Consider the following 24,387-nt stretch of genomic DNA (forward strand, 5'->3'; position numbering starts at 1 on the left):
CTGAAAGGACAAACACCTGAATGCAATATTGCTACACCTTTCTCACTAAACCGTAACAGGTGTGGATCTTGTCCTGATTTCTTTCTCCCTTTAACGCTTCAAAGAAAAAAATTCTCGGCTTCCATCTCATCCAATCTACTTGCCATTAAACCAGTCTCACAACTTCTTAAAACACTTATAACCACTTAGAATCCTTTGCTACCTTAACTTTCCTTTTCCTCCAGCTATCTAAGGAAAAGATTGGTTGATGAAACACATAGGACACATTTTCTAGCATCCTGGCTAAAAGCCACCACTTCCTCTCTTACGACAGGAATCAAATGAGAGGTTTTAGTCCTATGGGCTACAGGATGCTTTGAGCACTTTTTGTAAATCTGAAGCAAGTCCTTTTCTCTCCTCTTTGAAGGGTGCTAACACTTTCTTCTTTCCAATGGGAATTTGAGTCCTGATTTTCCCATTGACTATTGATTTGAATACAACATTTCCCACTTGTGGTGAAGTTGCCGGGAGCTATCAGCAGGTAAGAATCTGATACCAAGTGCTTACAGAAACAGGCTCTTTCTATTAAGTCTAAAGTTATATTTGAATCTAAGCTTATAAACCGGCTGGTAACGGAATTTAGTAAGGTTTATAAACATAAATTTCAAGTAACTTTTTTTTTTTTTAAATTTTATTTATTTATTTATTTATGGCTGTGTTGGGTCTTTGTTTCTGTGCGAGGGCTTTCTCCAGTTGCGGCAAGTGGGGGCCACTCTTCATCGTGGTGCGCGGGCCTCTCACTATCGCGGCCTCTCTTGTTGCGGCGCACAGGCTCCAGACGCGCAGGCTCAGCAACTGTGGCTCACGGGCCCAGCTGCTCCGCGGCATGTGGGATCCTCCCAGACCAGGGCTCGAACCCGTGTCCCCTGCATTGGCAGGCAGAGTCTCAACCACTGTGCCGCCAGGGAAGCCCTCAAGTAACTCTTAATAATACTGTTTATCTTTAAAAGTACTAGCTTTTCATTATTTATATATAGTTTACACACTTGGTGCATCGCTTAGAGTCAGTTTTTAATTTCACTTTTTGTTTCTACAAAACACCTTTATTGCCTAAGGTTTCCTTTTATGCTTAACCTTGTCAAAATTCCTAAACATTCCTTAACTCGTCCAACTGCATCCATAGGGTGTGGCCCCGGCTACCAGTTCAACCTAATCTCATAACACTCTCTTCCTTCTCTTGCTCTCTAGATACACTGACCTAACCAGCTTTTGCTCTCTGTATACTCCCTCCCACCACGGGGCTCTTGCACAAGCTCTGTCTATGCCAGGAGCATCTAGGCAATGTCTTCACATCTCAAGGATCACTTCTTCAGGAAAGCTGCCTGTTGAGTGAAATCTCTAGACCAGAGATTCTCCACCTGTGGTCTCTGGACCTGCATCATTACCACCTCCTGGGGCCTCACTAGAAATGCAAATTCTCAGGCTCAGACCTATTAAATCATAAGCTCTGGGGTTAGAGCCCAGCAATCTGTTTTAGCAAGCCCACCAGGTGATTCTGATGCCTGCTGACGCTTGAGAATCACTTGCTAAGACAGTCTTACTGCACTGTGATTCTCTCCCTCATGGCATTCATGACAATTACACTCTCATGTTTGTGTGATTATTTCATTAATGTCTGTTTCCCCCACTACCCTGAGGGCAGGAACTGTGTCTTTCTTCTCACCATTGTTTCCCTAGCACCAAGCAGTGCTTAGCACATAACAGGTGTTCAATTAATATTTTTCAATAAATTAAAAATAAACAGATGTAATGTTTAAAAGCACAAATATTATAATAGAAGAAATGGGTTAACGAGATGAACATGTAATTTACAAAAGAAGAAACAGAAGTGGCAAATATTTTAATATGTTCAACCTTAACTAGTAAATAAAGAAACTGGTAAAACAATGTGATGCCATTCCCCCACTTATCAGGTGAGTGACCATGAAAGGGAATTATAACACCCAGCAAGGACTCGGGGTAATTGTTGCTGGAGGAATGTGTATTTGCACAGCTTTTCTGGACTGCAGTTTGGCATCATTTTGAAAATTGAAAATGACCCGGCAAGGCACCCTTAGTCATGAACTCTAAGGATGCATTAGAACAACAATCACAATATTTAGCAAAGTGAAGAAAGTTCAACTTAATTAAAAAATTGTATCTATATGTGTTCGTAGCAAGAGAAAAATGCCAAGACATATATTCGGCAAAAGGTTATTAATGGTGTGATTTTAAGTCTCCTATAATTTTCTAATTTTTTCTAATACATTACTCCATATAATATAAAAACTTAGACTATAACATTTTAAACACCAAGTTTAGCTTAAGCAAAGTAGAGCTAGGAAGGTAACACAGTTTTATAAAAACAAAACCAACTAAAGATAATTCTCAAAATATGATTCTTTTGCATTATTCACTGTTTTGGATTAACCATGCCCCAAGTCTTCTCCATTCCCACAGACAATCAAGAATTGCCTGCAGCTGGCTGCAATGGCCGACAAATCAAGTACTACAGGCTCTGACTGGGATTACGTGGCTGGGGACTGATAGCATGCAAGCAAACTGCATCCAAGAATCTCTGGCACAGAAGAGGAGAAAATCCCTAACCTTAACTAAGAATTCCTGAGGGTACCATGTGTATCTCCAATGCTGCAGGTGGGGCCTCAGTCTACTGGGAACGTTTAAACAACTCCCAGGGATGCCGCAGACACTGTCATTGGCAGGCATAACTGCAGCTTCTAAAAACCTTTCCTTCCGTCTTTCCCTTTTTCTCTCCTCGGAACCATATAGGTTCTTGGCATGCTGTTTCCCAGAAAGGGTGCTACGGCATGAATCAGATGAATAAACCATTGAGAGGGTTGTAAAGGCCACTGCACAGGTGTCTGACTGGCACCCGGTTCATTACATGTTCTTGGCATCATATGGCAGCACGTAACAAAAGCATGAGGCTGGAGGTCAAAGGCAGAAATGCAATGACCTTGTGGCATATTTTCATGAAACAACGCCTGAGAGCTAAATTGAGATGAGGTTTAAGCATAAAATAGGTTCTAAACAAAGACAACTTATATCAATGTAAGGCACGGAACTCCCAAACACAGGGCTCTGAAGTTCCATAACTCAGTGAAGCAGCGTCCTACCTGCCACCAGACTATTAAATTCACTTCCTGAAGCTACAAAGCAGGGCAACATGCTCTTAGTACAAACAGGCAGGAAAAGAAGCAAGAACTCAATTCAACCTCATCACCTTGGTGCAGGTGGGGCGTGTAAAATTATGCTTGGACGTGAGACTTGGAACAAAGGCCAGTGGAACATTTAAAGTCTACTGAGAGGTCACATGCCCAGTCATTCACTCTCTACTAACCAAAGTGGCACCACCAATGGGTTTTTGAGTCTGGTGCCAAGTGGCAGGTGCTGTCCGGGTCCGAGTTTGAGGTGCTCGAGGGTCGCAGGCTATGCAAAACGCCCTCCAGCTGTGACTCTTCATTTTTTAAACTAGCCTTCCGCCAGATCATTTAGCTGTGATAAGCTGGATCAGTGGTATTTAAATGTCTTGGGACTTCCCTGGTGGCGCAGTGGTTAAGAATCCACCTACCAATGCAGGGGACACGGGTTCGATTCCTGGTCCGGGAAGATCCCATATGCCGCGGAGCAACTAAGCCCGTGCGCCACGACTACTGAAGCCCGAGCGCCTAGAGCCCGTGCTCTGCAACAAAGAGAAGCCAAGGCAATGAGACGCCCACGCACCACAACGAGTAGCCCCCGCTCGCCGCAACAAAGGCCCAATGCAGCCAAAAATAAATAAATAAATAAATAAGATAAAAAGATGTCTTGATCCATTCCACGTGTGTGAGACGTGGTTCTGAAAGCTAAAGGGCCCTGCTGTCCAGGCCCAGCGCTCACACCAATTCTAGGAGCAGCCGAGAGCGAAAAGAAGCCACATTTTCAAGTGAAAATGTTCATTTTCTGGCAATGATGGCCTCATATTCATCAACTCGATTCCAGGTCGATATTAATAAGAAATTGGTATATTGAGCACTAATGACTGCGTATCCTTTGCATAATTACGATGACCTCAAGTGCTTCCAAAATGCCAAATTAACTGATTAAAATTAGTCCTGTTGAAATTATAATATCCCAATTCAAATCTCCTGCCCAAATATACTCTCAGAACTATGTTTAAAGATGGATTTAGAGAAGACAAATAGCACTCAGTGCCTGATCCAGGGCCAAAGTCATTGCAAATTCACTTTTAAAAGCCTTCACTATGGCTCCTATTCCAATTCGTAGGAATCTCTCTGTCTTCCTGTTTCTGGATCACTATCTGGTTTCCATTTCTGAGAAAAAAAGAAAAAAAAAGCTCTCAGCCTAGTTTTGTCTAACTTCACCTCTGATTTCACTTTTTTGTTCTTTTTTGGCCTCCGCCATCACACCTTGCAGCTGGAGGGCTGCGTCTGGATCACTGGCCGCGGCACACTCGGCTCTCGCGCCCCTGTGAGTGCAGCTACAGAGAATGTGCCTGCAGCCCTTCAAGCCATCAGAAATGAGCCCCGCAGCGTCCATACTACCAGTGGTTGGCTACCCCTCAGCTGAAATCACATAACCTACCCAGCACCCAAACTTTCCAATCCATTTTATTTATAAGAGACTTTACATAAAATATGGTAAGTAAAACTGTAATGTACCTAGTGTAACAACTGTCAAAGAAAAGCCATTTAACTTCTTTGGGGAGGAAGGCTGGAGAAAGCATAAATACTCTCCAGGTCTGCAGTAAATCAGTTTATCGTAAAAGAGTTTATTGAGATCACAGAGTAGATTCCCAGAGAAGGAAGTAAGATAGTTTCTCGCAGCATGAACGAAATTGTTACACGTGTATAGATACACACATGTAGAGAGCTATATACACATATACAGCTAATCAATTTAATTCATATATACATACGGAGTGAAAGAAAGAGAGAGAAAAGAAGGAAGAGGAGGAGGGGGGAGGAGGGGAAGAGAGAGGGGGAGTGGGAGGAGAAAAAGGGGGAGGGAGGAGGGAGAGACCAACCATCAATGGTAATAAATACAGCAACAGAATCAACAGTTTCAAAACTCAATTGTGCAGAATTGAACTTATTTTTCTAGCTTATAGGATTAAAACTGGATTTCAACCTAGAGGTAACACACTGCATTGACATTAAGAATAATGTCAGGCTGTGTAAATATTTTTCCAAAGAATATGTGGCATTATTAGTGAGAGTAAGACATAACCGTTATGTTTAAGGAAAGAAAGCCTTTATTTGTTCCCTATACAATCATAACTCAATCAACCAAACAAGGCTTTCCCTTGCCCTCAAGCCACCACTATAATGGGAGTTTTGTGTAAGCTCCTTGTTTGTACAAAAGCCTGACGATATAGTCTTGAGGGGTAATCCTAAAGCTGTTAGACCGAAATTAAAACAAATCTTACCGGTAGATCTGGGTTGTTAAGACAGCTCTATTTAAGAGGGCCATGCTGATTATGCCAGGAGATAAGCCCCACACAATCGAGGGCTGATCACTTCAGCAAACATGGGCATGGCATTGTAATTTTCTAGTTTTCACCTTACAGAAGAGCAAAGGTCTCACAATCACTTTGTAAAAAAGCAGCAAATTCCTCAAGACTTAACAGTCCTGGTATGCAAAAGCCTGAGTACAGGTTGGCTTTATCTTTTTTTTAACCTTAAAAGTAAGACAGAAAAATTAATGCTCACAGGTAAAATGGGTTCACCTGTCACCAAAACAGAGCAGGACAGACAAGGAAGGGCGTTCTGTCCTATTTTTGCATTCTTAAATCAAATGGGAACTTGATGTCATGGATTGACAAACATCTGGATTGTTTCCAACTTTTTGGATTTTCTTAAAATTTCATCTCTGTCCCTGCCCCAACACATACATATCAATAATCAACACACCACAAACATAACGCATCGTAGTGATCTAGACACCATGTTTTGAAATTTTAGAACAGAACGATTGAAACTGTCAAACGTCTATTTCTACCTCCTTAGATTCCATGTCTCCACGTGGACTCCTGCATATTTTCCTTGTCTATGTCTATAGCTTCACAATCCCCCTTCTTTATTTCTGGTTCTTTTCAACCCAGGCTTGGAAGACTCCAGTATTCCCCACACTGCTCTCCAAATTCACTTCTCAGCAGCGCATTTTTGTTTTGCTTGATTACAGCACCAACGTTCAATCACCAAGCACTCTGAGAAGAGCTGCGGTTGGCTAGACCCTGGAAATGCACCCTAACTCTTCTGGTCTGGGCAGCCTTGGCGTGTTGGGACAGCGAGGAGACACGGGGCCCTTAGTGGCAATGAGAGTCTGGGGGTGGGAAATGAACAGGTGGGGGCTTCCGTGGGTGTAGAAAAGCATGCAGTTCCTTTGAATCTGCTTCTTGAACCAGTGAAACAAAATTCCTTCATACTTTGTGTAGGTGTTATGGTTGACTGGGAGGATTCCCTGAATTCAAATGACTCTTTGCAAGCTTGAGACTGGAGAAAAGAAGCCTTTTTGAGAAGTGTTTTGCAGTTGAACTGTGTCCGTTGTCTGTTTCCAACAAAAATACTTTCTAACACAGTGTCACTAAGCGTTGGTTCAGCAGTGCATGTGAACGGACTTAATACACTAGGGGAAATAAGAAATGGATTTTATTAAGTTTATTAGCAGCTAAAAACACGATACTTCAACAGTGGGAGGAAAGTGATCCACCCACACAATTTGCGTGGAATGAACATTTGGCTTTAACTACAGCTAATATGTGAAACCTAAAACCTAGTTTTCCATCTAAAGACTGTTGGGGTCCATTTTTACACTACCTTGATCAAACCAGGGATTAAAGATCAAGCTGGCTCCCCCCAGTTCTGAGGGGTACTGGTATTTCTCCAGTCACACCTCTTCGCATCAGCATTTCCTTAGGCTTATCTTTCCCTCCCACCTTAGCTTAACTTGGCTCCCAACCAGGGATGCATTTCTACCAATCAGATGCCCCAGCTCCCCTGCTGTAGACAGGAGGCTGAGGGAAGTAGAGCAGGCACCAGCGCTTCTGCGGGAGCCTTGCACAGGAGGGTCACTGATCTCTGAGGCCACTCTTATTAATACAGACATGGTCTCATTGGTGAGCTCAGCTCCGGCCAAGACTAAGGCTAAGCCAGGAGGCCTACATGCTGCTCAGGTTTTAAAGAGAAACGATACATATGAAAAATAATGCTACCAAAAATGTTCATTGGAAACTGGTTCTGGGTTGGGGTCTTAAGCACTTCATTTAATCCTCACAACTACTCTTGGAGGGATTTCCTACTATGATCTTTCTTATACAGATGAGGAGACAGGCTTGGGAAGCAAAGGTGGTGAATGGCAGGGCCAGGGGCTGAGCCCACACCCCTCTGCCAGGAGCCCTTCCTCTTGACCACTGTGTGACCAGCATCACAGCTGCAGCCAGCACTTCCTCCTGCATCGTTGGGTCACTGACCCCTTTGCACTAGAATTACCTTGGTGTGCATTTAAAAAATGCAGATTCCCGGACCCCACTCCACAGGTTTTGATTTAGCAGGTCTGGGATGGGGTCCAGCAATCGGTCTTTATAACCCACACCCCAGGTGATTCTGAAGCAGAGAAATGTTTGTGGATTACCGAACTAGGGATGTAGCGGAGACATGGTGATGGGGTCTCCCAGGACTGAGCTGGTGGAGGAAAAGGGGAGCTCCTTACAGATGCTCAGAAGAAAGTACAACGTGGGGATTTGGAGACAATCCACAGTATTATAAGACTTTAAAAATGAGACCACCCCAGTTCAAGTCCCACCTTCTCTATGACCCTTCCTGTTTGTGCTAATCCCCAGTGAATAAACTGTTTTCCAGATTTCTTCAGCTCCAGTTTGGGTCCCACGGTTATACTCTGTTTTATGTATCTTTCCTTTATTTTACAGGTGGTTATTGCATAAACACTATTTGAAAATAACTGTGGGGATATGAAATAAGTGACAATTCTTACATACAAAGATGCTCAGGGCAATATTATGTATAATGGTGAAAAACTATAAACAAACAAAATGTCCAGCAGTAAAAGATTAAACTGTGCAGATATTCTAAACAATGGTTTGAAGCATATTTAATGATATGGAAAATGCTCACATTATGTCAAGTGAAAAAATAATTCTATTTATACGATTTTATAAAAAACAAAAAGAAAAACAAAAAATTGGAAGAGAATACATCTAAATGTCAGAGTGGGTCTCTCTGGGTATTCAGCTTATAGATAATTTAAAATTTTCTTTTTATATTTTTCTGCATGTGATTAATCTTCATCATAAACCATTTTCATATTAAAAATGCCATTAAAGGGGCTTCCCTGGTGGCATAGTGGTTAAGATTCTGCCTGCCAATGCAGGGGACACGGGTTTGAGACCTGGTCCGGGAAGATCCCACATGCTGAAGAGCAACTAAGCCCTTGTGCCACAACTACTGAACCTGCACTCTAGAGGCTGCGAGCCACAACTACTGAGCCCACATGCCACCACTACTGATGCCCGCGCGCCTAGAGCCCGTGCTCCGCAACAAGAGAAGCCACCGCAGTGAGAAGCCCGCGCACTGCAACGAAGAGTAGCCCCTGCTTGCCGCAACTAGAGAAAGCCTGCATGCAGCAAGACCCAACGCAGCCAAAAATAAAATAAATAAAAATAAATAAATTTATTTTAAAAAAATGCCATTAAAAAATAATAGCAGCAAAGAAAGAGAAAAAGTGACAGTAAAAGAGAGACAAAAGATCTCCTCAAGGAGCTTAAAACTGAATGAGGACAATGAGAAAGTTGTATGTGGAATAGTTACTCCTACCTGCGCTCCCACTGAACCTTGACCTTCCCATCCCAGCACTGGTCACGGAGCAATTCTGCGTCACTGAACTTGGGCCTGAAGGACTGACTCTCTGCTGGATGGTGAGGGCGGGGGCCGTGTCCTCCTTGGTCATCCTGGTACCCACTGCACCCAGCAGAGTGCACACACAGGGCTGCCTCTCAATACATCTTTTTTGCATGGTGAATGAATGACCTAGGTCTCACCTCCCCAACTAAGTTAATGGTGCTTGGAGGGCAGGGCTCACTTCATGTATAATATTTCTGAATTTCTTTGAACACCAGTGTTGGGCATACAGCAGGTGCTTAATCAAGACTTGCTTGTCTGATGGAGATCCTATCACAAGGAAGCTTGCCGGCTGAGAGGAGCCAGTCTCCCAGATGTCTTTCCCGGAGCGCACGCACCACTGCAGCATGTGTATAACCGTAAGTGCCTCGTGGAACGGAAGAGCTGATTTTGTTTGCTGAGAGAAGCAGCTGGGTAGTCCTGGATCTTTATCTGCAAAAGCAGTCATGCCTTAACATACTGCTCCACCCCGCACCCCTTTTGGAAAAAGACTGATAAGCATAATGATGATGTTTTAATGAATTTAATTGCACATTCCTTATGTTCTTGCAGAATTGCCAACCAGCCACTTCAACATCCAGCAGTTTACTTGTAATAACTTTTCCCCCTTTCTCTATGCCAGGGAGCATAATTATTCTTGCGGTAATTCCTCTCTCTCCCTCCCTCTCTCTCTCTCTCTCTCTCTCTCTCTTTCTCTGCTCCCCTTCCCTCTCTCTTTTTCTCACTGTTTTTTTCCCTTTCTGGGAATTACTCTAAATGGATATCTTTGAAAAGAGGGTGGCAGGCTGCTTTTGGTACAGGACTTACCAAGGACCCCTTCATCAAAGAAGCCCTTGTGACCATGCTCTGGACCTGAGCCAATCAGATCATCTCGCTGTCTGTTTCTGAAAAAACTCTGACCCTGGTATGCAAGTCGAGCCGGAGTCTGCAGACAGGCTGACTGCACTCTTAGGCCAACCTGTCTTAGCTGACTGAAAAAACGCTGAAGGGAAAATTACCTGTTTGGCTCCAGACGGAATTAACTTTTTTTTTCCTATATACACACACAAGTATGTTTATTATTTTTTGTTTAAAAGCGTTTGTCTATCTAATATATTCATTAATGTTATCTGGTCAGTACTTGAAACATTTTGAAATATGTGCAAATGCAATAAGGCTACAAGGCCTGGAGGCAAAATAAGATGAATTTTCTAATTAAATGACAGAAAACTGTTTGGGGATTAACGAATGGCAGTTCTGTAATCTGTTTACGGGCGCTGCTCCATGCAGGGACATATGGTCCATGTACAGGCCCTGGTGGCTTAGGCGGCCTGGATACCAACCAGCCCGGCCCCTCCCCTCCCCCTCTTCAAACCTCACCCACATTGAATCAGATACTGCAGGTAGGTGGTGAGGCCCCAGCCTCAGTAGATCCACCCCCGCCCCCGTCCCTTCTCAAGCAGCCCAGGGCTCAGCTCACCCACTGGGAGCCCACTGTCCCAAGCCGGTATCTTCCTGCCCTACGTGCCAAAGAAATGCCACAGAATTTTGAGTAAACTTATCTTCTGAGCAGAGTCCTCGAAAAGTCTTACATTCTCTTCAACCCTCAGGCCCACATTTTTGACATTTCTAGACAATTCCAGAAAAAGGTCATAATTGAGAAATATATTGGATAGTTGTTATCTGAGAAAAAGTACCAACATGTTTCTTTCCTGGACCCATTCTAGAATCTTCCTCTGAAAACTCAGGCATGCGGATGCCGCACACACAGTGTGGCTCCTGCACGCTGGGAGCTGGGCCAACTAGCAGGGCCCTGAAACAGACAAGATATGACCTTTGCCCTCAAGGGCAGGGTCTGGACACCTCCACACCTGGTATCTTCAGGATTAGTGTGAATGCTGAAAAAGTAAGTTTTATATCACTAATGTGTTACCAGTGGCACAATGTACAGGTGATAGAATTATCGTGCCATGTATTTTTAATTTGTACTTTTTAGAATTTTCCAAAATTTCTATAGTGAACTTTTACTTTTGTAGGAATATGTTATTAAAAAGAAACTTCTTGGGAGCACTGCACAGGCACATTCCTGAATTACATGGAATCGAGTTAGGGACAACAGGCCAGGCGACAACCAGTAATGGTGAAAGGGGGTCTGAATCCAAAGGGGGAGGAGGGGGATTTTAATGAGTGGGTCAGTCTGAGAGTCACAGCTGGCTTGGGCTAACTTCCTGGAGTGTTAAATCAAGTAATAACAAAAATATGACTGTGTTTTACATACGAGATTTCATAACTTCCTGAGAAGTAAACAGTCCTTTCCCCCTTGGTTGTTTCCTCCTATGGAATGTCTACCTTCTTGCTTTTGGCTCAGCTTTTCCTCAAAGTTTTCTTTATCTACACAGAAGCACGATGGCCCAAACAGAATAACAACCCTATTCTCTCTGGTGTTCCAGCTTGCACAACAGGGGCTATATCAAATTGCAGGAAGATATGTGCTCCCTTCTCTCCCTGGCTCCTAGCTTCCTACCTGTGCTGTGTGCAGAATTCTTCCTGTTACAGATTTAGACTTGACCCTGGAAAGGACAGATGAAAATTCTCTGATGGTTTGAGTCACTCTGACCTAAAGGGTTTTCTCCCACTTTTCAATCCCCATGAGGTCCTGGACATAAGCTGAAATTGAGGCTTTCCTACCCATTAAAAAAAAATCAAATTCTTTTCATATAATAAATTCACAGAGAATGATCATACTCTGTTCCTGGCTACTTCAACTCTGGGTAGGCAGAACACACATCAGGGGGAAAAAGTCTATTTTTGCCCTTGCACAGTCTCTTTTCCCATACCAAGGGGAAAAGAGCTCATTTTCATCACTGAATTGTATTTCTGAATGAGCAATGAAAAAATGATAGAAAAAATTCCTTGCAAATAGTGCATGGCATGTTATAAAACTATTAGATAACAGTAATTACAGGTTTGGTTTCAATAGCACACAGTTAATCTGGAGGGAAAATGCTCACAGTTTAAGCAGAATAAACTCTAGGATTTGCACACTGCCTACCATTTTGAGAATAGTAACTCTGAGAGAAAAAAAAAAAAGCTAACTCATTCTCCTTCCAAAGTGGAGAAAAGTGGCTTGGAGATGTTAGTTCTTTCTGGTTATGGGGTTAAGGGTTGTATTATCTTTATATTTAAAAAAGTGAAGCTTCTTGGTTACTTCTCTCATGGACACAAACCTGGAGAAGGAATTCTTTTTTGCAAAAATAAGTTGTAAGTCTAACAGCTGATAATACATATCACTCTGTATATGTTATAGGTAAACTCTCCATATATTGCCATCCTCTTAGGGGCAGTGTCTATATTATGTAATCTTATCTTTTTAAAAGGTGATTATTTTCCCCAATGTATAACTAAATCTGATTTAATTTTAATTTTTAGAAACTTTCTGTAAAATACATGTACAAATCAGGTCACATGTCTTACTTATTGATTTGTAAAATATGGTTTCAGAGTTCACAAACTATAGACCTCTATCATACCAAAAAAAAAAAAAAAAAAAAGGGGTGGGTGGGGAGGAGAAAGTCCATATAAGTGAAATGAAGGACCACGACTAAGCCTGTGTTATACCTGAAGCCAAACCACCACAGCCCCCATGACATGAAATTTAAGGAGGTAAACAGCAGACATCGACCCAGCACCATAGTTCTTTCTCGCCAATAGACTGATACTGGAGTTAGATACTTTGGCACAGAAAACAATCCATGGTTTACTATGTGAGGGAGACATTTAGTCTGAAAGTTGTTCTTCACCTAAAGAGAGCAGGCCTTATAAACTCTGGTTGCCATAGCAGGGGAGGAAATATAGTTTTAGTGGGAATTTTCCCAAAGAATATTTCCACCGAGGGAGAATGATACCTTCAGCATTTTCAAAGATTTCTCAAATAAGCACAAAGGTCAGAAAGTGCTAGAGCAACAGAAATACAGTGGATGACATCTGTGCATTATTCTTTCGGATATTGTGGCTGGTGAAAAGGAGACTCCTCTGTAATTAGGATATTAACGCTGTCGTAGAGTAGCTGACAGTGTAATTCAAATAGCACAGACCAGGAAGGGACACAGGGGATGATCAGAGGACAAAATGGAATCACTGTGACAATGAAAGAGGAGGCTCTGGTTGGAGCCAGACTGGGCTTGGCCCTGGGAGCTCCTGACCATGGGTTTCACCACGGCTCAGGCAGGGAGGAATTGGTAATTGACACCTGGAAGCTCCTCATGACTGCATATTACGGTTTCTCTATACCGGTTTCCAGTTTATAGTTCTTTATGTGACCTATGCATAGTCATGCCTACACTACAACTTTGGTCCTTCTCAACCTGGGAAGAGAGACCTGCCTTTTCTCTGAATTCTGAGTTAAAAGAACTCTTTAGTTGTAGTTAAGGAGATGTACCTGGCACCTGACTGGATAAGACCAGGTAAGTAGTAGCTGTTAGAGAATGCTGTCTGACCGCTGCCTACTCTACCATCATGAAAACTCATCGTGAAGATGGTGGTGTGGGAAGACATGGAGTTAGCATCTCCTCACAACTAGGGCGCCTGACGGCCGCTGGTGGGGGAACTCTGATGCCCAAGGAAACAGGAAGAACCTCAAAGTGAACTGGTAGGATGTAGGGGGACTGAGGGGGGAGGAGAAGTGGAGGCCAGACAGGATTTGCGCCTCTGAGGCTGGGGACATAAGGAGAAGTAGGTGCGAGGGACTCTCCAGGAAGAGCGGGAGAAGAGCGGAGGGCAATCGCCTGGCCCACTCGGGCACAGGGAGCCTGCTGAGCTAGCAGGCTCGTACCCCCCCTCCAAAGCCCCATCCAAGCCACGTGGGTCCTGGGGGCATAGGAGGGAGGCCAGGGAGATAAGGAGAGGCAGGCAGGAGGGGCCCTCCCAGACCAGAGGAGTGGGAGAGGAGCAGAGGGCGACTGCCCCGCCCACTCGGGCACGTGGAGCCTGCTGAGCTCCCAGGTGAGGTCCCCTGACCTCTGAGACCAGGGGAGGGGGGCATGCGTGGGAGCCTTCTGTTCCTTGAACCTAAGCCCCACCCCCGACAGCCCCCAGGGCCTTTTCCAGCCCTGTGAGTCCTGAGCATTGGTCCAGGCCACCGCCCAAACCTCGCCCTTGCTTAGGTCCCGCCCTCCACAGCCAAGGCCTTCCCCTCCCCTTGTTTTTCTTTTTTCTTTTCCTTCCTCCTCTTTTTTACTACTGTGGTACTGATGTACCTTTCAGTTGTTGATTCATCTATATTTTTATTTTTATATTCTTCCTAAAATATCTGTTAGTTTCCTAGTCTAATTTTATTTTTTACTTTGTTATTGCTTTTTTTTTTTTTTTTTTTTTTTTCCTCCTCAGGTGGCTTGTGGGATCTTAGTTCACAAGCCCGGGGGCAGGCCAAAGCTCCTGCAGTGGGAGCTCCAAATCCGAACCACTGGACTAACAGAGAACCTCAGACCCCAGGGAATATTCATTGGAGTGAGGTCTCACAGAGTTCCTCATCTCAGCACCAAGACCCAGCTCTACCCAACAGCCTACAAACTCCAGTGTTGGAAGCCTCAGGCCAAACAACCAGTAAGACAGGAACACAACCTTACCAATTAAAAAAAAAAAGGGGAGATGGCAAAAAAAACATGTCAAGTGTCAAGATGAAGGAACAAGGTAAAAACCTACAAGACCAAATAAATGAAGAGGAAATAGGCAATCTACTTGAAAAAGAATTCAGAGTAATGATAGTAAAGAGGATCCAGAATCTCGGAAATAGAATGGTGGCACAGATTGAGAAAATACATGAAATGTTTAACAAAGATCTAGAAGAACTAAAGAACAAACAAACAGAAATGAACAACACAATAACTGAAATGAAAAATACACTAGAAGGAATCAATAACAGAATAACTGAGGCAGAAGAACGAATAAGTGAGCTGGAAGACAAAATGGTGGAAATAACTGCTGAGGAGCAGAATAAAGAAAAAAGAATGAAAAGAATTGAAGACAATTTCAGAGACCTCTGGGACAACATTAAACACACCAACATTCGAATTATAGGGGTCCCAGAAGAAGAAGAGAAAAAGAAAGGGACTGAGAAAATATTTGAAGATATTATAGTTGAAAACTTCCCTAACATGGGAAAGGAAATAGTTACCCAAGTCCAGGAAGCACAGAGCGTCCCATACAGGATAAACCCTACGAAAAACACATCAAGGCACATATTAATCAAATTAACAAAAATTAAATTCCAAGAAAAAAATATTAAAAGCAGCAAGGGAAAAACAAAAAGTAACATACAAAGGAATCCCCATAAGGTCATCAGCTGATTTTTCAGCAGAAACTCTGCAGGCCAGAAGGGAGTGGCAGGATATACTTAAAGTGATGAAAGAGAAAAACCTACAACCAAGATTACTCTACCCAGCAAGGATCTCATTCAGATTTGATGGAGAAGTCAAAAGCTTTTCAGACAAGAAAAAGCTAAGAGAATTCAGCACCACCCAACCAGCTTTAAAACAAATGCTAAAGAAACTTCTCTAAGCAGGAAATACAAGAGAAGAAAAAGACCCACAAAAACAAACCCAAAACAATGAAGAAAATGGTAACAGGAACATACATATCGATAATAACCTTGAATGTAAATGGATTAAATGCCCCAACCAAAAGACACAGACTGGCTGAATGGATACAAAAACAAGAGACCCACTTCAGACCTAGGGACACATACAGACTGAAAGTGAAGGGACAGAAAAAGATATTCCATGCAAATGGAAATCAAAAGAAACCTAGAGTAGCAATACTTGTATCAGATAAAATAGACTTTAAAATAAAGACTGTTATAAGAGATAAGGAGGGACACTACATAATGATCAAAGGATCAATCCAAGAAGAAGATATAACAATTATAAATGTTTATGCACCGAACATAGTAGGAGCACCCCAATACATAAGGCAAATGCTAGCAACCACGAAAGAAGAAATCGACAGTAACACAATAATAGTAGGGGACTTTAACACCCCACTTACAACAATAGACAGATTATCCAAACAGAAAATAAATAAGGAAGCACAAGCTTTAAATGACACAATAGACCAGATAGATCTAATTGATATTTATAGAACATTCCACCCAAAAGTGCCAGAATACATTTTGTTCTCAAGTGCATCCAGAACATTCTCCAGGGTAGATCACATCTTAGGTCACAAATCAAGCCTTGGAAAATTTAAGAAAATTGAAATTGTATCAAGCATCTTTTCTGACCACAATGCTATGAGATTGGAAATCAATTACAGGAAAAAAACTGTAATAAACACAAATACATGGAGGCTAAACAGTGCGCTACTAAATAACCAAGAGATCACTGAAGAAATCAAAGAAGAAATAAAAAAATACATAGAAACAAATGACAACGAAAACACGACGACCCTACAGGAGGCAGCAAAAAAACCTACAGGAGGCAGCAAAAGCAGTTCTAAGAGGGAAGTTTAAAGCAATTCAATCTCACCTCAAGAAACAAGAAAAATCTCAAGTAAACAATCTAACCCTACACTTAAAACAACTAGAGAAAGAAGAACAAAGAAAACCCAAAGTCAGTAGAAGGAAAGAAATCATAAAGATCAGAGCAGAGATAAATGAAATAGAAACGAAGAAAACAATAGAAAAGATCAATAAAACTAAAAGCTGGTTCTTTGAGAAGATAAATAAAATTGATAAACCCTTAGCCAGACTCATCAAGAAAAAAAGGGAGAGGACGCAAATCAATAAAATTAGAAATGAAAAAGGAGAAATCACAACTGACACTGCAGAAATACAAAGGATTATAAGAGACTACTACAAAGAACTACATGCCAATAAAATAGACAACCACAAAGAAATGGACAAATTCTTGGAAAGGTACAATTTTCCAAGACTGAACCAGGAAGAATTAGAAAATATAAACAGACCTATCACAAGTAATGAAATTGAAACTGTAATTAAATATCTTCCAACAAACAAAAGTCCAGGACCAGATGGCTTCACAGTGAATTCTATCAAACATTTAGAGAAGAGCTAACACCCATCCTTCTCAAACTCTTCCAAAAAATTGCAGAGGGAGAAACACTCCCAAATTCATTCTACAAAGCCACCATCACCCTGATACCAAAACCAGAAAAAGATATCACAAAAAAAGAAAATTATAGACCAATATCACTGATGAACATAGATGTAAAAATCCTGAAAAAAATACTAGCAAACAGAATCCAACAGCACATTAAAAGGATCATACAACATGATCAAGTGGGATTTATCCCAGGGATGCAAGGATTCTTCAATATATGCAAATCAATCAATGTGATACACCACATTTACAAATTAAGGAATAAAAACCATATGATCATCTCAATAGATGCAGAAAGAGCTTTTGACAAAATTCAACACCCATTTATGATAAAAACTCTCCAGAAAATGGGCATAGAGGGAACCTACCTCAACATAATAAAGGCCATATATGACAAACCCACAGCAAGCATCATACTCAATGCTGAAAAACTGAAAGCATTTCCACTAAGATCAGGAACAAGACAAGGATGTGTACTCTCGCCACTCTTATTCAACATAGTTTTGGAAGTCCTAGCCACAGCAATCAGAGAAGAAAAAGAAATACAAATTGGAAAAGAATAAGTAAAACTGTCACTGTTTGCTAATGACATGATACTATACATAGAAAATCCTAAAGATGCCACTAGAAAACTACTAGAACTAATCAATGAATTTGGTAAGGTTGCAGGATACAAAATTAACGCACAGAAATCTCTTGCATTCCTATACACTAATGATGAAACATCTGAAAGAGAAATTACGGAAACACTCCCATTTACCATTGCAAAAAAAAAGAATAAAATACCTAGGAATAAACCTACCTAAGGAGACAAAAGACTTGTACTCAGAAAACTATAAAACACTGATGAAAGAAATCAAAGATGACATAAACAGATGGAGAAATATACCATATTCTTGGATTGGAAGAATCAATATTGTGAAAATGACTATACTACCCAAAGCAATCTACAGATTCAATGCAATCCCTATCAAACTACCAATGGCATTCTTCACAGATTTAGAACAAAAAATTTCACAATTTGTATGGAAACACAAAAGACCCCGAATAGCCAAAGCAATCTTGAGAAAGAAAAACGGAGTTGGAAGAATCAGGCTCTCTGACTTCAAACTATACCACAAAACTACAGTAATCAAGACAGTATGGTACTGGCACAAAAACAGAAATATAGATCAATGGTAGAAGATAGAATGCCCAGAGATAAACCCACGCACACATGGGCACCTAATTTACGATAAAGGAGGCAAGAACATACAATGGAGAAAAGACAGCCTCTTCAATAAGTGGTGCTGGGAAAACTGGACAGCTACATGTACAAGAATGAAATTAGAACACTACCTAACACCATACACAAAAACAAACTCCAAATGGATTAAAGATTTAAATGTAAGACCAGACACTATAAAACTCTTAGAGGAAAACATAGGAAAAAGACACTTTGACATAAACCATAGCAAGATCTTTTTTGACCCACCTCCTAGAGTAACAGAAATAAAAACAAATATAAACAAATGGGACTTAAAAGCTTTTGCACAGCAAAGGAAACCATAAACAAGACAAAAAGACAACCCTCAGAAAGGGAGGAAATATTTGCAAATGAAACAACAGACAGAGGATTAATCTCCAAAATATACAAACAGCTCATGGAGCTCAATATTGAAAAAACAAACAATCCAGTTAAAAAATGGGTGGAAGCCCTAAATAGACATTTCTCCAAAGAAGATATACTGATTGCCAACAAACACATGAAAAGATGCTCAACATCACTAATCATTAGAGAAATGCAAATCAAAACTACAGTGAGGTATCACCTCACACCAGTCAGAATGGCCATCATCAAAAAATCTAGAAACAGTAAATGCTGGAAAGGGTGTGGTGAAAAGGGAGCCCTCCTGCACTGTTGGTGGGAATGTAAATTGATACAACCACTATGGAAAACAGTATGGAGGTTCCTTAAGAAACTAAAAGTAGAACTACCATATGACCCAGCAATCCCACTACTGGGCATATAATATACCATGAGGAAACCATAATTCAAAAAGAGACATGTACCACAATGTTCACTGCAGTACTATTTACAATATCCAGGACATGGAACCAACCTAAATGTCCACTGACAGATGAATGGATAAAGAAGATGTGGTACATATATACAATGGAATATTACACAGCCATAAAAGGAAATGAAATCGAGTTATTTGTAGTGAGGTGGATGGACCTAGAGTCTGTCATACAGAGTGAAGTAAGTCAGAAAGAGAAAAGCAAATACCGTATGCTAACGCATATATACGGAATCTACAAAAAAAAAAAAAAAAGGTACTGATGAACCTAGTTGCAGGGCAGGAATAAAGACGTAGACATAGAAAATGGACTTGACGACATGGGGTGGGAGGGCGAAGCTGGGGTGAAGTAAGAGTAGCATCAACATATATACACTACTGAATGTAAAATAGTTGGCTGGTGGGAAGCAGCAGCATAGCACAGGGAGATCGGCTCAGTGCTTTGCAATGACCTAGAGGGGTGGGATAGGGAGGATGGGAGGCTCAAGAGGGAGGGGATATGGGGACATGTGTATGCATATGGCTGATTCGCTTTGTTGTGCAACAGAAACTAACACAGTATTGTGAAGCAATTATACTCCCATAAAGATCTATTTAAAAATTAAAAATAAATAAATAAAATAAAATAAATTTAAAAAAAAGAAAACTCACTGTTGAGCAAAGGAAGCACGGCTGCCACCTGCAAGCACTGAGATACCTCAAAGTGACTGTCTAACCAATGAGGGTAGAGATCAACTCCCTGTCTTTGCAGGTACACGGTATTAAATTCATCCTTTGCTGAGGCTTTTCTTTTTGCACCATTCTAAAATGCATAATCTCTAGGAGTTGGGTCTAGTGGTCTAGACTATCTCTAGGGCCCCAGACTCTTATTCCAGTTGTTTGTTTTAATGGAGAGATGGACAATTTTAGTTCTTTTATTGATCCTATTGACAAAGGTGACTATAATTGCCTCTAGTAAGACCATAAATTTTAGAAGAAATGAACTAATACTTTAAATGATATCTTAACGCTACCCCATGATGCCTAACAGGGTCTGAATAGTTTGTTTTACAATTGTTCCTCCCTATCTCTCAGGATCATATGAAGATAAGACAACACCTCCACTGCCTCTTGAGTCATTTGGAAGAGAATGCTCTCTAAATCCAAGGAATGGTATGGTTTCTGATTCTACGAAGACATAGGATTCATAGGGATAATTAACATGTGTTTCTCTGCCTCTCTCACTATATATCAATATCTCTCTTCACTTCTTAAAATGTGCTCAATATTCTCTCAAGGTGCACATTTCACTGCCACATATAAAATTGCCTAATGCTAATAAAATTGCAAAGGGCTTTGCCCTAACAATCCCAATCATGTTATTAAATGCAATTAATGAAATGAAAGAGATAAAAGAAATAGTTTCCAGAATTCAGCCTAGGTGTATCTTGGGCAGAACATCTACAAATACTTGAGGCCATGTGTTCCAACAGGAGGGACTTGGGTTAATTGTTCTTAAAGCAAAAATCTTGTGGCCAAGAGCATCTGTACTAGAAATGTTTATGTACAACCAATCAGGCTTTATTGGGTGGTGCAGTGAATCAGACTCTAGGAGATGACCCCAAGTAGGCAGCAGGTTGGACAGAAGGCAGTGGTTGACCCACTGGTATTTAAAACAATGATTTGAAGGTCACACGCGTCTTAGCAGACCACAAAGCCATGGGCTTGCTTCTCTCGCCTTCCACTGACCCTTCCTCTTAAGGTGCAGGATACACTGCTGGGTATTCTCCCTTTCTAGACTGCCCTTGGTGAACATTACAGGTGAATTTCAACCAAATTCCAAAGTGAGAAAAAGAGAGCCTGCTGCTTCCAGAACTGGCCCTGCACAGAGCTGGTCTGGCCCAAAGTCTTACCACTTAGTAACGAGCAATACCCCCTGCATAGTTACCTGCTTAATAGTGGCGCTTGGTAGGAATGGTCCTTAACCTGTTTGGGACTTGGTCATCTCTCACTGGAAACAATATAGTACTAGAATTAGCATTCCTCACAGCCTAGGCAGAAATGCAAATTAGACTGTTTTGTTTGGCTTAGTTGATGTTTGAAAAAGCTTGGATTGAATGCTTTAAGATAGTCCATGCACACCTTGGTTCACCCCAGGCCCTCCACCTCCTGTTGTGTAACATTTGGCCAGCCCCACCTGGCACCTTTATGTGACCCACCTGCTCACGCAGATATCTGACCTCTGGTCTAGAAGCGAAGGTGCATCTTTCAGGGTCTTTCCTTAAGTGATTATTCAACACTGCTGTCTTCCCTCTGTATGATTAGTTAACCAGCAGGGAGTTAATTGTTGAGCACCTACTGTGTGTCTGCAATGCTAGATGCTGGCGTCACAGAGGTTACTCCCTGCCTTCTAGAAGCTTGCTCTCTAGTCCATGCCCTGGCCCGTCAGTGCTCTTTCTGCTAAAAGACAGACCACCATCCCATGAAACCTTTCTTCAGTCCTTACAAAGAAAGTGACCACAATCTTAATTCTTTTCTCTCCCCTGAAAAGATAAGCACTTTACACCAAACACCAGTTTAAGCACTGAAATTATTCTATAGGACTACGAAACCTGCAGCATCCACGTTTACAGTTCAAACAGATAAAGGAGGGGGATAAACAACTCACATCTAGGAGACAGCAGAAAAAGAAGAGAACAAAACACATGTTCATACACTTGCCCTTAAAATCAGGGGAAAACCAATTGGGAAACTTTCATTTTCTTGTTGGATGTCTATTAAAAAAAAATCCCATGTGATACGTGTGTCTATGGAAACCTTCGTTATCTCAAAGATAGGTACTAAAGGCCGTTGTTGCCATGGAACGAGCAGTATTTGCTTTTTATTCTATTGCACAATATCTAATTACAGAGACCCTGATAAAATTATGCATTCCTAAGCACAAATTAAGGCCATTCTACAGGAGCCTTCATGCACATACTTTATTTGTCAAATTTCATTAAAAACAAAAATCAGGGATGACTTTGGGATAAGTAGTCTAACCAGACTCATGCCCTTCCAAGATGGAAATTCTCTTCAGCCTGTATTTGGGCCTGATGGAGTGTCCGAGGTGAAAGGTCAGTTCACTTCCTTTATTCTACCACAGAAGCCTAAGTCGAAACTCTAAAGCCCCTTCTCCCACTGGATGCACAGGATACATATTTAAAAATCAGCCTCTTTGTTTCCTCTGGAAATACAATAATCAATTTAATAGCATGGAAGGCTGAGCTGCTCTTTGGAAAAGATAACATGTTACAAATACAGTTGATACCCCTTCCCCAGTAGCTCGTGCTTCTGCCCATGTTTCTATTCTTTTACTACATATTTATGTATCTATAAACAGGTGTACTATTTTTTTTAACATAATGCTCTATACGCAGCACTTCAAAAATTATCTTTTGACTCAACATAATAGTTCCAGGATGCATATGTGTGTGCACATGTGTATATGATTCACTTATGTATTTTAACTACCATACAGTGTTCTGTTGTATTGACCCTCCCCCACTAATGAAACGTTATGTCGCTTCTAAATTTCTGCTATTCCAGCGTTGCAATGAACATCCTGGTACATGCCTTTTCTCAGTACCTGTAAAGATTTCTCTTAAAGTATTAAGTTGGAGTATAGCTAAGTTAAAGAGAATCAATGTCTAGATCCCTAACTTCCATATGTATTTTTATTTGTTGAAGCCAGTCTTCTGAGACTATGCCTGTGATCCAAGCATCACGCCAGCGTTCTTTCACCACTGTGTTTCCTCAATTGCCTTCTCCCACTTCACTAAGTTGCTTTGCCCTGGGTGTACTGGTTCCACAGTGCCAAGTAAAGAGACGAGACAATATGAATGACTGCTGTAGGTAGCTGCTCCTTTCATCAAGGACCACAGATCCAAGCTGGAGCTTTGAGTTTCTCCCAGTTTTACACATATTCCTGTGAAGGGTGATGCACGGTGCTCAGTGGGTAATAGGATGGTCTGAATTCAGACATATTGTACAGTGGAGTGGTGCAAATTTTGACAGTTTTTGTTCACTGAAAGTGTAATAACTTTACCTTTTTCATCTCCTAACTTATTTTCAAAGAATGCAGCTTTCTTGAGAGTCTTGTGGGGACAAAGCAAAGAAAGTGTCAGAAGATGTACTGATGGTGGCAGCACCTTACACCTGCCTTGTGACAAATTCACAGAGAGGCTTGAAGCTCTCTGCTCCATACATCCACCTCCTTCCTAGCTTCCCAGCTACTTTAGAACTAGAATTCAGAGCGACAAGCTTCTCCCAGGGACATGTACTAACACATCTGTTTAAATGGAAAAAATGAAGTCAGACTTGTTCTATCAGAAAACGAGTCCACTTGGATTGTTTCATTGGACAGTGAAGACTGGTTTTGCTAATTGGGCTATGCAGAGGATGTTTCCATTATTTAAACAAGCTCAATCTGCTGCTTCAAGGTTTTGAGAAGAATATACTTAAAGTGTGTAAGATAATATCGTTTTCTTCAAAAATATTCTATTGGCAAAGATGGATCAATGTGAACAATAATTTGATTCTCCCCAACTCTTTTCAAGTATATTTGGTTAAACAAGGCACCTCAAAGAGAAAAAGAGTAACAGGTGTCATTTGTGTGAGACACTTGTGTAGACAGTCACTTAGGGCACTTGCTGCTTTCGGAACAAGAAATAAAGAACTTGTCGGGCAATTTCCCTGCATCTCTGCTGAGGAATATAAGTCTGGGGAAAACGTGATTGGCTCAGGTATTATGATCACACATATTACTGTAGATGAGTCACCAACTGTAGGAATAAAATAGAGTTTATTTAAATAGCTCTTTTGTTGCTATAGACTGAGAATCTAACCACCTTAGGAAAAAGGGCATAGCCTCTCTTGGAAGTCCGTCTCCTCAGCACAATTCTGAAATGTAGCCTCAAATCTCATCGCTGGATGACAAAACTGCCACGAAGTATTTAGGATGCCCCTGTCTGCTTGGGTGATGTTGTGCTGAGGCGAGCATGTCAGCAGCCTATGGTAGAAGGAGTGTCTTAAGTAGGAAGCCTAGTGCTGTTTCCACCGTGACCAGCAGTAGGTCACTTCCTCTCCCGGGGCCTCAGTTTCTCCTTCTGTGAAATGAGGGGATGGAGCACATATTCTCCTGAGGTTCCCTCTCATCATCCTGGCCCTGGCTCATCACTTCCTCTCCAATGTGACTACAAGGCCCAGGCTGGTGCTTCCCCCCGGGACCCTTGGTCTGGCATTGAATTGCCACCGTACCCT

At 41.5% G+C, this 24,387-nt stretch overlaps 1 protein-coding gene across 9 annotated transcripts in view; it reads right to left on the bottom strand.

Annotated features, from left to right (window-relative positions):
• Positions 1–24,387, bottom strand: part of VTI1A (vesicle transport through interaction with t-SNAREs 1A) — a 419,912-nt gene that overhangs the window by 114,823 nt on the left and 280,702 nt on the right. Inside the window, exon 9 of one of the 9 annotated variants that reach the window (XM_082423349.1) lies at positions 4,782–6,666. The exons of the other annotated variants lie outside the window; for them this stretch is intronic. The gene's annotated coding sequence lies outside the window, so the exon portion shown is untranslated. Of the gene's footprint in view, positions 1–4,781; positions 6,667–24,387 lie in introns of those variants that run through there. 9 annotated transcript variants of the gene reach the window in all.

This window comes from Balaenoptera physalus, assembly GCF_965194825.1.
Source record: "Balaenoptera physalus genome assembly, chromosome: 14".
Classification (NCBI taxonomy): Eukaryota; Metazoa; Chordata; class Mammalia; order Artiodactyla; family Balaenopteridae; genus Balaenoptera; species Balaenoptera physalus.